The sequence below is a fragment of the Geotrypetes seraphini genome, chromosome 1 (assembly GCF_902459505.1).
Source record: "Geotrypetes seraphini chromosome 1, aGeoSer1.1, whole genome shotgun sequence".
NCBI lineage: Eukaryota > Metazoa > Chordata > Amphibia > Gymnophiona > Dermophiidae > Geotrypetes > Geotrypetes seraphini.
In genome coordinates, this window is record NC_047084.1 from 214,527,622 (window position 1) to 214,539,993 (window position 12,372).

The 12,372-nt window shown below is 46.9% G+C and overlaps 1 protein-coding gene across 8 annotated transcripts in view; it reads left to right on the forward strand.

The window, feature by feature from the left end:
- FRYL (FRY like transcription coactivator) overlaps positions 1-12,372 on the forward strand; it is a 768,252-nt gene that overhangs the window by 73,559 nt on the left and 682,321 nt on the right. The window lies entirely within an intron of this gene.

Genomic DNA, 12,372 nt, shown 5'->3' on the forward strand with positions numbered 1-12,372 from the left:
TCCGCTGACTGATCTTTTCAATGATTGTCTAGAGTTGGGAGTGGTAAGGGAGGACTGGAGAAGGGCGGATGTGGTCCCTCTCCACAAATGTGGAAGTAAGGAAGAAGTAGGGAATTACAGGCTGGTAAGTCAGACTTATGTAGTAAGCAAATTAATGGAAATGCTTTTAAAACAGAGAATGATGAAGTTTCTGGAATCCTGTGGATTACAGGACCACAGGCAACATGGATTCACCAGAGGTAGATCTTGTTAGACAAATCTGATCAATTTCTTTGACTGGGTGACCAGAAAATTGGATAGAGGATGTGTACTAGATGTGATGTATTAAGATTCTAGCAAAGGCTTTGACAGTGTTCCACACAGACATCTGATAAATAAACTGAGTGCCAGGAACTGGTTGAGTGGAAGGAGACAGAGGGTAGTGATCAATGGAGATTGCTCTGAGGAAAGGGATGTTATCAGTGGTGTGCCTCAAGGTTCTGTTCTTGGGCTTGTTCTTTATAACATTTTTATAAATGATATTGCTGAAGGGTTTTGTTGGATAAGATTTGCCTCTTTGTGGATGATACCAAAATCTGCAATAGAGTAGACACACCGGATGAAGAAAGACCTGTCGAAGCTTGAAGAATGGTCTGAAATTTGGCAGCTAAAATTTATTGCTAAGAAATGCAAAGTCGATCCAAGATGGCGACTGAAGCGGAGGTGTAGCACTGAACTCCGTATTAGCATTTGTTCTGACCTCCTCTTTCTGGACTTTTACCCTTAGCGTCGGCTTGATAAGCTTTCTTGCCAATTGCTATTTGTTCTATTTTTCTTCTAAGCCCTCAGGGTTGTACAGAGGGACTATGTTTACATTTTCTGATGGGAAAGAGGAAGGGAGCTCAGCGGCCAGGACCTCCGGCAGTTGTGAGCTCCAGACAGCTGGTTCAGACAACGTCGTAGCAATGCGTCAGCCAGTGAGTGCTCCCCAGACTTTCGAAGGAACGCCGAGTAAATTGGCAGACCTTAGTGACGTTCGAACTTCGTTGAGCCTGATCCAGAGGCAGACACCTCTTTAGCCTGGGAGTTGGATATCTGCCTCGGAGGAGGTAAAGCAGCCGACCAATGGGGAATAGTGTTGCTGAGTCCCGGAGGAGCGATGGAGGTTGTGGAGTTGAAGAGTTCAACCCCTATTGAAGCCAGACCAACGGTGCCTGAGACAGATAAGGGTGAGATCCTTTCCTCTCCATGTGAACAGTTTGGAGAGATAAGTAAGCCTGCAAATGTTAGCATGGATGATCTATAGAAGGGTATTTCCACTATGGACTCCAACCTTAGAAAAACTGTATCTGTGGTTTGTTCAGATTGTGCCCATATTAGCTCCAGGTGAAAGTACAAGGAGATACTGTAAAAGAACATAGTGAGATTATTAAAAAGCATGAAGATCAACTCTCTCAAATAAAATCTTTGGAGTCAGAAAAGATTAAAGAAAAATCTTTAATTCAAAGGAAATTGGAATTTTTGGAGAATAAACAAAGAAGAAATAATTTGAGGCTATTAAATTTTCCAAAATCTCCAATAATTTCTCCTTTGGAAATGGTGCGGAAATATTTAAAAGAGATATTGTTAATACCTGTGGAAAATTTACCACCTATAACTAGAGTCCAAAGCATTTTAGTGGGTTTGAAGAAATCATCTGCCTCTACCCAAAGAGGAGAAAAAGAAGAACAAGGGAATAAATTAGACCTAACAAATTTTAAGGAGAGTTCTCTAGAAGTAATCACTGAACCATCTACTCTAATTGTATCATTTGCCTTGGAGTTTGATAGAGACTTAGGGCCTGTTTTACAAAGCTGCGCTAGCGGCTGCTGTGCGGTAACGGCCTCGAAGCAATAGAGATTTAAAAGGCTTTGGGGATGTTGCCGTGTGGCTTTGTAAAAAACAGGCTGTTAATCTTTTGTACTTATTTTCAACATATGAACAAATGTTTCCTGGGTTCAACAGTGAGAATCTTTCCAGATCTTTCTAAAGAGAGACAAAAAAAAGAGAGGATTTTCTCTGTTATAGAACAAGGACATTAGCCCTTGGTGCATCTTTTTTGTTGAAATTTTCTTCTGAATGTTCTATTTCTATTGATGGGAAGAATTTTCTATTTTTTGAACCAAAGCAATTATCTGAATTTATAATCGCTAGAGAAGGGGGAGGGGTGGTTATAGGTTTGACATCTCCTTCCGTAGCATAAACAAACTGGCTGTCTGGGTGGTAGATTTGAGTACTTTACTCCGCTTAATTTTTGAAATTCTTCTAAGAAATGCAAGGTCATGCATTTGGGCTGCTAAAACCAGAGGGAATGGTACAGTTTAGGGGGTGAAGAACTTATGTGCACAACGGAAGAGTGGGACTTGGGTGTGATTATATGTGATTAGAACATAAGAATTGCTGCTGCTGGGTCAGACCAGTGGTCCATCGTGCCCAGCAGTCCGCTCACGCGGTGGCCCTTAGGTCAAAGACCAGTGCTCTAACTGAGACTAGCCTTACCTGCATACGTTCTGGTTCAGCAGGAACTTGTCTAACTTTGTCTTGAATCCCTGGAGGGTGTTTTCCCCTATAACAGCCTCCGGAAGAGCGTTCCAGTTTTCTACCACTCTCTGGATGAAGAAGAATTTCCTTACGTTTGTACAGAATCTATCCCCTTTTAACTTTAGAGAGTGCCCTCTTGTTCTCTCTACCTTAGAAAGGGTGAACAACCTGTCTTTATCTACTAAGTCTGTTCCCTTCAATCTTGAATGTTTCGATCATGTCCCCTCTGTCTCCTCTTTTCAAGGGAGAAGAGGCCCAGTTTCTCTAATCTCTCACTGTATGGCAACTCCACCAGCCCTTTAACCATTTTAGTCGCTCTTCTCTGGACCCTTTCGAGTAGTACTGTGTCCTTCTTCATGTACAGCAACCAGTGCTGGACGCGGTATTCCAGTTGAGGGCGTACCATGGTCCGGTACAGCGGCATGATAACCTTTTCCGATCTGTTCGTGATCCCCCTTCTTAATCATTCCTAGCATTCTGTTCACCCCTTTCGCCGTCGTGGCGCATTGCGTGGATGGCTTCATTGACTTGTCGACTAGTACTCCCAAGTCTTTCCTATGGGGTCTCTCCAAGTACTGCACCGGACATCCTGTATTTGTGTGTAAGATTTTTGTTACCAACATGCATCACCTTACACTTATCCACATTAAACCTCATTTGCCATGTCGTGGCCTATTTCTCAAGCGTGTTTATGTCCCCCTGCGTCTTCACTACTCTGAATAATTACCCTGAGGGCACCAAAAGCGCATCCCTGAGTATGGAGGCCCAGCTTCTCTTCCATTAGGTGGAGAGACACCTCATGGTGCTTTCAGGAAATCGCAGGGAGCAGTGCCAGTGCCAATTTTTTTGGAGGCCATGACCCCTGTTGCCTCCCCCATTCCGACGCCTATGCTCTGGCATCTCTCTCGCCTTTCTGCCTCCATCTAAATTACATTTATATATTTATTTATTTTAAACATTTCTTACCCGCTTATATATTATCCAGTCCACGGTTTCCCTCTTTTCACTGTGTCTACCTACAGCTTGCCCCCTCGTCTTGTATCTCACTAACTCTATCCTCTTCTCCCCATCCAGCAATGCCCTTTTTCTATCCAGTATGTGTTCTTTCTCCACTTCCCCCCTCTCTCCCCTCCCAACTGACATCTGTCTGCCCTCTTCTCTCTATCCCTTCACCCCACTTCCATCATCTGCCCCTTCTCTCTCTTTCTCTCTCCACCCCAATTCCATTGAGTATCCGTCCCCCTTCTCTCTCTCCCCCCTCCAATTCCATTGAGTATCCAGCCCCCTTCTCGCTCTCTCTCCCCCCTCCAATTCCATTGAGTATCCAGCTCCCTTCTCTATCTCTCTCCATCCATCTGAATTCCATCAAGTTATCCTGCCCCTCACCTCCCCACCACTGCTGCTGTGCATCCCACACACACCTGATGGCACAAGATAAACTTCAAGCGCCACTTAAACCTCTTCCTCTTGTAGGCCCATCTCCCTCCCTTCCCCTCACTTTCGCAGTTGCCTTTTAGCTTCAAAATGAATGGCTTCTTTTTTAGACGGGCCCCAGCATGGCAGCCATTCTTTTAAGTTGCAAGAGGCTGTTCGGTCCAAAGCTTCCCCTCTGATGTGAGCTGCCCAGGCGGAAACAGGAAGCTGTGTCAGAGGGGAAACTTTGGGTTGAGCAGCTGCTTGCAACTTAAGAGAATGATTGCCATGCCAGAACCTGTCTGAAAAAGAAACCGTTCATTTTGAAACTGAAAGGTGACTGTGAATGTGAATGGAAGGGAGGGATATGGGCCTACAAGGGGAAGAGGTTTAAGTGGCGCTTGAAGTTTATCTTGTGTCATCAGGAGTGTGTGGGATTGCAGCAGCAGTGGTGGGGAGGTGAGGGACAGGATAACTTGATGGAATTCGGATGGAGGGAGATGGGTCAACAAGGGTAAAAGATGCATGGACTGTGGGGCTCCTGGAGCTGTGGGGCCCAGGGCAGTTGCCTTGTATGCCCTCCTTTAATGCTGGCCCTGGACATAGCACCACACCGGCAGGCCTCCCTGACGTTTTCAGGCTCGAGGCACGTGCCTAATGGGCCTACCCTTTAATCTGGCCCTGGCTGTACGTTAATATGCAATGGACAATCTCTGCTGAATAGAGCTTACAATCTAATTAAAACAGTGAAACAGGACAATAGGGGTTAGGGAATTATTCACAGAGAGAATTGTTAAAACAGACGTGTACTTTACAAGTGAGTGGGAGTTATGAGTTAAAAGCAGTTGCAAGTGGCCTTTTAGCCTAGATTTGAATACTGCCAGAAACAGAGCTTGACGTATTGACTCAGGCAGGCTGTTCCAGGCATATGTTGCAGCAAGATAGAAGGGACGGAGTCTGGAGTAGGCAGTAGAGGAGAACGGTACAGATAAGAGAGACTTATCCAATGAACAGAGTTCCCAGGGAGGATTATAGGGAGAGATAAGAGTAGAGATACTGAGGAGCTGCAAAGTGAATGCACTTGTAAGTCAGTAAGAGGAGTTTGAACTGTATATGGAAATGGATAAATAGCCAGTGAAGTGACTTGAGGAGAAGGTTAATGTGAGCATAGCTACACTGATGGAATATAAGTCATGCAGCAGAATTTTGAATGGATTGCAGTGGGGAGAGATCGTTTAATGGAAGACCTATGGGAAGCAAGCTTCAGTAATCTAGACCAGTGTTTTTGAACCTTTTTACACCCGTGGACTGGCAGAAATAAAAGAATTATTTTGTAGACTGGCAAACTACTAGAACTAAAATTTAAAACCCCCGTTCCCACCCCATCTCCGCGAGCTCGGTCACCTCAGTAACTATAGAAAAATAGACAAATATAGTGCAAAATATAAACAGCAGATATAAATTCTCAAAACTGACACATTTTGATCACTAAATTGAAAATAAAATCATTTTTCCTACCTTTGCTGTCTGGTGATTTCATGAGTCTCTGGTTGCGTTTCCTTCTGTTTGTGTATCCTTTCTTTCATTTCTTTCTTTCTGCACTCAGGCCCAAGAATTGTCCCTTTCTATTCCCTCCCTCTTTCCTTCCTATGTCCTTACTGCCCCCGGTGCCTCCTTCCCATGTCTTTAGTGCCCCCAGTGCCTCCTTCCCATGTCCTTAGTGCCCCTTCCTGTCTTTAGTGCCTCCTTCCCATGTCTTTAGTGCCCCCAGTGCCTCCTTCCCATGTCCTTAGTGCCCCCAGTGCTTCCTTCCCATGTCCTTAGTGCCTCCAGTGCCTCCTTCCCATGTCCTTAGTGCCTCCTTCCCATGTCCTTAGTGCCCCCAGTGCCTCCTTCCCATGTCCTTAGTGTCCTCAGTGCCTCCTTCCCATGTCCTTAGTGCCCCCAGTGCCTCCTTCCCATGTCCTTAGTGCCCCCAGTGCTTCCTTCCCATGTCTTTAGTGCCCCCAGTACCTCCTTCCCATGTCTTTAGTGCCCCCAGTACCTCCTTCCCATGTCTTTAGTGCCCCCAGTACCTCCTTCCCATGTCTTTAGTGCCCCCAGTACCTCCTTCCCATGTCCTTAGTGCCCCCAGTGCCTCCTTCCCATGTCCTTAGTGCCCCCAGTGCCTCCTTCCCATGTCCTTAGTGCCCCCAGTGCTTCCTTCCCATGTCTTTAGTGCCCCCAGTACCTCCTTCCCATGTCTTTAGTGCCCCCAGTACCTCCTTCCCATGTCTTTAGTGACCCAGTGCGTCCTTCCCATGTCTTTAGTGCCCCCAGTACCTCCTTCCCATGTCTTTAGTGCCCCCAGTACCTCCTTCCCATGTCTTTAGTGCCCCCAGTACCTCCTTCCCATGTCTTTAGTGCCCCCAGTACCTCCTTCCCATGTCTTTAGTGCCCCAGTGCATCCTTCCCATGTCTTTAGTGCCCCCAGTACCTCCTTCCCATGTCTTTAATTCCCCCAGTACCTCCTTCCCATGTCTTTAGTGCCCCCAGTACCTCCTTCCCATGTCTTTAGTGCCCCAGTGCATCCTTCCCATGTCTTTAGTGCCCCCAGTGCCTCCTTCCTATGTCCCTCTCACTGCCTGCCACCCCCACCCCTCAAGCCAGCCTGCCTGCCTGTCTACCTCTCTTCCTCCCTCCCTGGCCAAAGTCAGCCTGCTTGCCTGCCTACCTCCTTCCCTCCCTGCCGCGCAAAAAAAAAAAGCCTCCCTCCTTCCTTTCCCTGGGTTGGCTGCTATCTTACTGCCCTGCTGCTGCTGTTAAAGCCAACAGGAAGTCTTCTTTCTGACGTCAATTCTGATGTCGCAGAGGATGTTCTGGGCCAGCCAATCACTGCCTGGCTGGCCCAGAACATCCTCTCCGACATCAGAATTGACGTTGAAAAGAAGACTTTCTGTCGGCTCTAGCAGCAGCAGCAGGGAGGTAAGATAGCAGCGGACCAGTGGAAAGGAAGGAGGGAGGCTTTTTTTTTTGTGGGACAGGGAGGTCTGAAAACGGGACCTATGGTCACGTTAATCTTGCCGGCCCTGTGCGGACCGGCAGTTGAAGAACAGTGATCTAGACCAGTGTTCTTCAACCTTTTTACACCCGTGGACTCGCAGAAATAAAAGAATTATTTTGTGGACCTGCAAACTACTAAGACTGAAATTTAAAAAAAACATTTCCGCCCTGTCTCCGTGAGCTCGGTCCCCGCAAACCATCTAATTCCATCCGCACAAGCCTCAGTTATGATTTTATATCAAATGTATTTTATTAAAGTATAAAAACAAACAATATTCTGTACAATTGTCATTTTATAAATACAAATATACAGAGCAAGAACCAACAAAACCCCTGTCTCCCCTCCCCATCACATATATCTCCTCTACTATCAAGAAAACCGAACAAGCTAAATTATTACAGAATGCTACACAGAAATGTCATGCTAACAGAATACTGCAGTCACACATGATAGGAATAGTGTTAGGGGAGAGCCCTAAGGCAGCTGGAAGCTAAAGAAGCACTGCCTGGGCTTTGCAGTCCCCAGTTATGTCTCTAGCTGGATATATATTTCAAATCTGATATATTCTAATGACAAAATAGAAATAAAAAGATTTTTTTCTACCTTTTGTTGTCTCTGGTTTCTGCTTTCATCTTCTTTTCACTCTTTTCCTTCCAGCGTCTGCCCTGTCTCTTCAATCAAGCATCTGCCCATTCCATCCACTGTCTGCCCCTTCCAGAAACTGTCTCCCCCTGCCATCTCTCCTCTAGACCCCCCCCCTTTTGGTCTGGCATCCATCATCTTCCCTCTGTTCCCTCATGGTCTGGCATCTTTCTCCTTTCATCTCTCTTTCCCTCGCCCCTGTGATTTTTAGCATCTTTCTCTTCTCATTTCCTCCGCTCAGATCTGATATCTCTGTCTCCTTCCCCGTTCTCTGGCATCTCTCTCTCTTCCCTTTCCTTTTCTTCTCTGGTCTTTCTTCTTTATTTTCTGCCTCTGTCTAAATTAAATTCTTTCTTACTATGCAATCCTCAGTTTCCCTCTTTTCACTGTGTCTACTCACAGCATGCCACCCCTTTCCTTCACCCCTCCACTATCTCACTAACTCTATCTTCTTCCCCCATCCAGCATATGCCCTTTTTCTTTATCCCTCCTTCCATCCAGTAGGTGTTCTCTTTCTCAACTTCCATTCAGCATTTGCTTTCCCTTCTCCCCACTTCCAGCATCTGCCCCTTCTCCCCACTTCCATCATCTGCTCTCTTCTCTAGCCCCCTTCTCCCCACTTCTGTCATCTGCCCCCTTCTCCCCATTTCCATCATCTGCCCTCTTCTCTCTCCTCCTTCTCCCCCCTTCCATCAATCATCTGCCCTCTTCTCTCTCTCCCTTGTCCCCCCTTCCATCATCTGCCCTTTTCTCTCTCCCCCTTCTTCCCTCTTCCCTCTTCCATCATCTGTCCTCTTCTCTCTCCCCCTTCTCCCCCTTCCATCATCTGCCCTTTTCTCTCTCCCCCTTCTTCCCTTTTCCATCATCTGCCCTCTTCTCTCAATCTCTCCATCCACCAGAGGCCCATCTCTCTCCCTTCCTCTCACCTTTCTTTCCGATTTTGGCAACAAGATGGGCAACGCCCCCCCCCCCCACGCGATGACACTCAAGTTCGGCAACGGGTCTCCTTCTCACCCCGGCATCAACAGCACTTCAGATCGGCAACACGGTTCTCAGTCCACAGCTTCCCTCTGACTCGAACTGCCTGGGCAGAAACAGGAAGCCGTGTCAGAGGGGAAGCTGTGGGCTGAGCACCGCGTTGCTGATCTGAAGTTCTGTTGATGCTGTGGGGAGAAGGAGGCCTGTTACCAAACTTGAATGCCATCACGGGAGGGGGGGAAGGCCCATTGTTGATCTTGAGTGCCGGGGGAGCCCGCTGCCGATCTTGAAATGCATCGCGGGGGGGGCGGGGGGCCCGATGCAGCCCATCGCCATTGCAGCCCAGATGCTGATGGCCCCAATCCATCTCGCCGGCCCTGCGCGGACCGGCAGGAATTTTCTGCGGACTGGCACCGGTCCGCGGACCAGCAGTTGAACGCTGATCTAGACAAGAGGTGATAAGGGTATGAATAAGGGTTTTGGTAGTGTGCTCAGAAGGAAAAGGTCTAATTTTGGTGATGATATAGAGCAGTAACTCGCAATCTTTCTTGAGCTGCGGCACACTAAACACACATGTGATGTCATCACATTGATGTCCGCATATGCACAAAGGCCTTTCAAATGGACCCTGCACCAGCAGTAGGAGGTGCCAGCAAGGAAATGGGCCGCAAGAGGCACATCCTGTAGGCAGTCAGCCAGCGCCTCTCCTCCTCCCCATTGTATTGTGGTACACCTGAAATCTCAGGAGGCACACAGTTTGTGATACACTAATATAGAGCAGTGTTCTTCAACCGCTGGTCCGTGGACTGGTGCTGGTGTGCAGAAATTTCCTGACAGTCCATGCAGGGCTGGCGAGATTGGGCAAAAATTTCCTGCTGGTCAGTGCGGGGCCAGCGAGAGCCTCCGGCAGTGTGTTCCTCCCCTCAGCTCTCAGTACTTGCCTTCAACAGTGATTCACTTAGGCAACCTTGGAGCTTTTGCTGAGTTGCGGCCTGCTCTGATGATGCAACTTCTTCTTTCTTCAGAGGGCGCGACCCATCAAAGGACCCAAGGCTGCTAGTAAATAGTTGCTGCACGCAAGTACTGAGAGCTGCTGGGAAGGGGAGGAAGCCACTGTTGGAAATAGCAGCACCACAACACTCAACACCAGGACTGGAGAAGAAAACATTAAAAAAAAAAGAAAAGAAGCTATTAACTTCTTTAATAGCTTGCCTATCAAGGTTTGCACTTGTTCTCAGGTTAGTGTGATGTCCAAATGCCTGATTGAGCTACTAACATATAGCCTTGTCAATCACCTAAAAATATAAAACCTGGGTAAGAGAAATCCATGCAGAACTTACACACTAAATGGTGAGACCTTGGCTAGGACCACGGCGGAACGTGATTTAGGGGTGATCATTAGTGATGACATGAAGGCTGCCAATCAAGTGGAGAAGGCTTCCTCCAAGGCAAGGCAAATGATGGGTTGTATCCGTAGGGGTTTTGTCAGCAGGAGACCTGAAGTGATAATGCCACTGTACAGATCCATGGTGAGACCTCATTTGGAGTATTGTGTTCAATTCTGGAGACCACACTACCGGAAAGATGTGCTGCGAATTGAGTCGGTTCAGCGAATGGCCACCAGGATGGTCTCGGGGCTCAGGGATCTCACGTATGAAGAAAGGCTAAATAAATTGCAGCTGTAATCACTAGAGGAACGAAGAGAGAGGGGGGACATGATTGAGACGTTCAAATATGTTACGGGCCGTATCGAGGTGGAAGATGATATCTTCTGTCCTATAGGTCCTTTGACCACCAATAGATTTTTGGATTGGTCATCTTGAGATAGTGACTTCTAGCTTGGAGGGAAGGCCAAGAGAGTTAATTGGTGAGTGACTGTCTACTGACCATAAGGCCTTGGAGAAAGTTGTGCCCATCCTCAAAGGACCTGTAACCAGAGGTGATGAGAGGGCACTCCTTCCACCCTCTTTCTGTCAGGGCTAGCTTGAGGGACTATGGCATCCTGAGCCAACTTTTGTATCTGTGCCCCCCTCATGATCCATTATCTCCCCCCCCCTTTATATGAAGTCTCCCCTCACCCACTCATAAACCTGTAGCTCCCCTTCTAACTCTCAAAGCTGATAACAAAGTGCAACAAAGTGCACCAAAATCCTGAATGCCAAACTAGCATCTTCCTCCCTGCTTGCAGAGGGGAGGGAAGAGAAATGCCTGGGTGGGATTTTGGCATCCTATATCAACGGCTTCCTGGGCCAGGGCCTCACTTCATACATAGGTGGGGATTAATAATAGGAAGGAACCGTATATGCTGGGAGGAGAGAAGCTGATATGCACGGACGGGGAGAGGGACCTTGGGGTGATAGTGTCCGAAGATCTAAAGGCGAAAAAACAGTGTGACAAGGCAGTGGCTGCTGCCAGAAGGATTCTGGGCTGTATAAAGAGAGGCGTAGTCAGTAGAAGGAAGAAGGTGTTGATGCCCCTGTACAGGTCATTGGTGAGGCCCCACTTGGAGTATTGTGTTCAGTTTTGGAGACCGTATCTGGCGAAAGACGTAAGAAGACTTGAGGCGGTCCAGAGGAGGGCGACGAAAATGATAGGAGGCTTGCGCCAGAAGACGTATGAGGAGAGACTGGAAGCCCTGAATATGTATACCCTAGAGGAAAGGAGAGACAGGGGAGATATGATTCAGACGTTCAAATACTTAAAGGGTATTAACGTAGAACAAAATCTTTTCCAGAGAAAGGAAAATGGTAAAACCAGAGGACATAATTTGAGGTTGAGGGGTGGTAGATTCAGGGGCAATGTTAGGAAATTCTACTTTACGGAGAGGGTGGTGGATGCCTGGAATGCGCTCCCGAGAGAGGTGGTGGAGAGTAAAACTGTGACTGAGTTCAAAGAAGCGTGGGATGAACACAGAAGATTTAGAATCAGAAAATAATATTAAAGATTGAACTAGGCCAGTTACTGGGCAGACTTGTACGGTCTGTGTCTGTGCATGGCTGTTTGGAGGAGGATGGGCAGGGGAGGACTTCAATGGCTGGGAGGGTGTAGATGGGCTGGAGTAAGTCTTAACAGAGATTTCGGCAGTTGGAACCCAAGCACAGTACCGGGTAAAGCTTTGGATTCTCGCCCAGAAATAGCTAAGAAGAAAAAAAAAAATATAAAATAAAATAATAATTTAAATTGAATCAGGTTGGGCAGACTGGATGGACCATTCGGGTCTTTATCTGCTGTCATCTACTATGTTACTATGTTATAGGTTGAGCTGGCCCTATGGACTTGCTAATTTAGCAACTGTTTCTATGCATCTCAATTTTCAATTTATGCATGAGATCATAGACAGCGGAACGCTTTTTTGTTTGGGGGGGCCCACAAGCTCCGCTCCAGACCCCACCCTATAATAGTACTAATTGTAATGCCATTTTTTCCATTCATTTTTCATATATGCACACAATATAATCTTATTAACAATACATAATGGTTAACCACAAAATTAAACTACGCAAAGCACACTGTATGTTTCTCATCATTCATTCCTATCAGAACACCTGGCCTTGGTCACACATGCAGAACACAGGTAACCCCTTGCAAATACAGGACCACAAACTAAAAGTACTAACCCTAAGATGCAAGATGCAGTACAATCCCCAGAGAAATAGAAACAAATACATTTCTTCCTGAACAGTGCAAAATATAGACAGCAGATGTAATTTCCCAAAACTGACACAATTCAATCACTA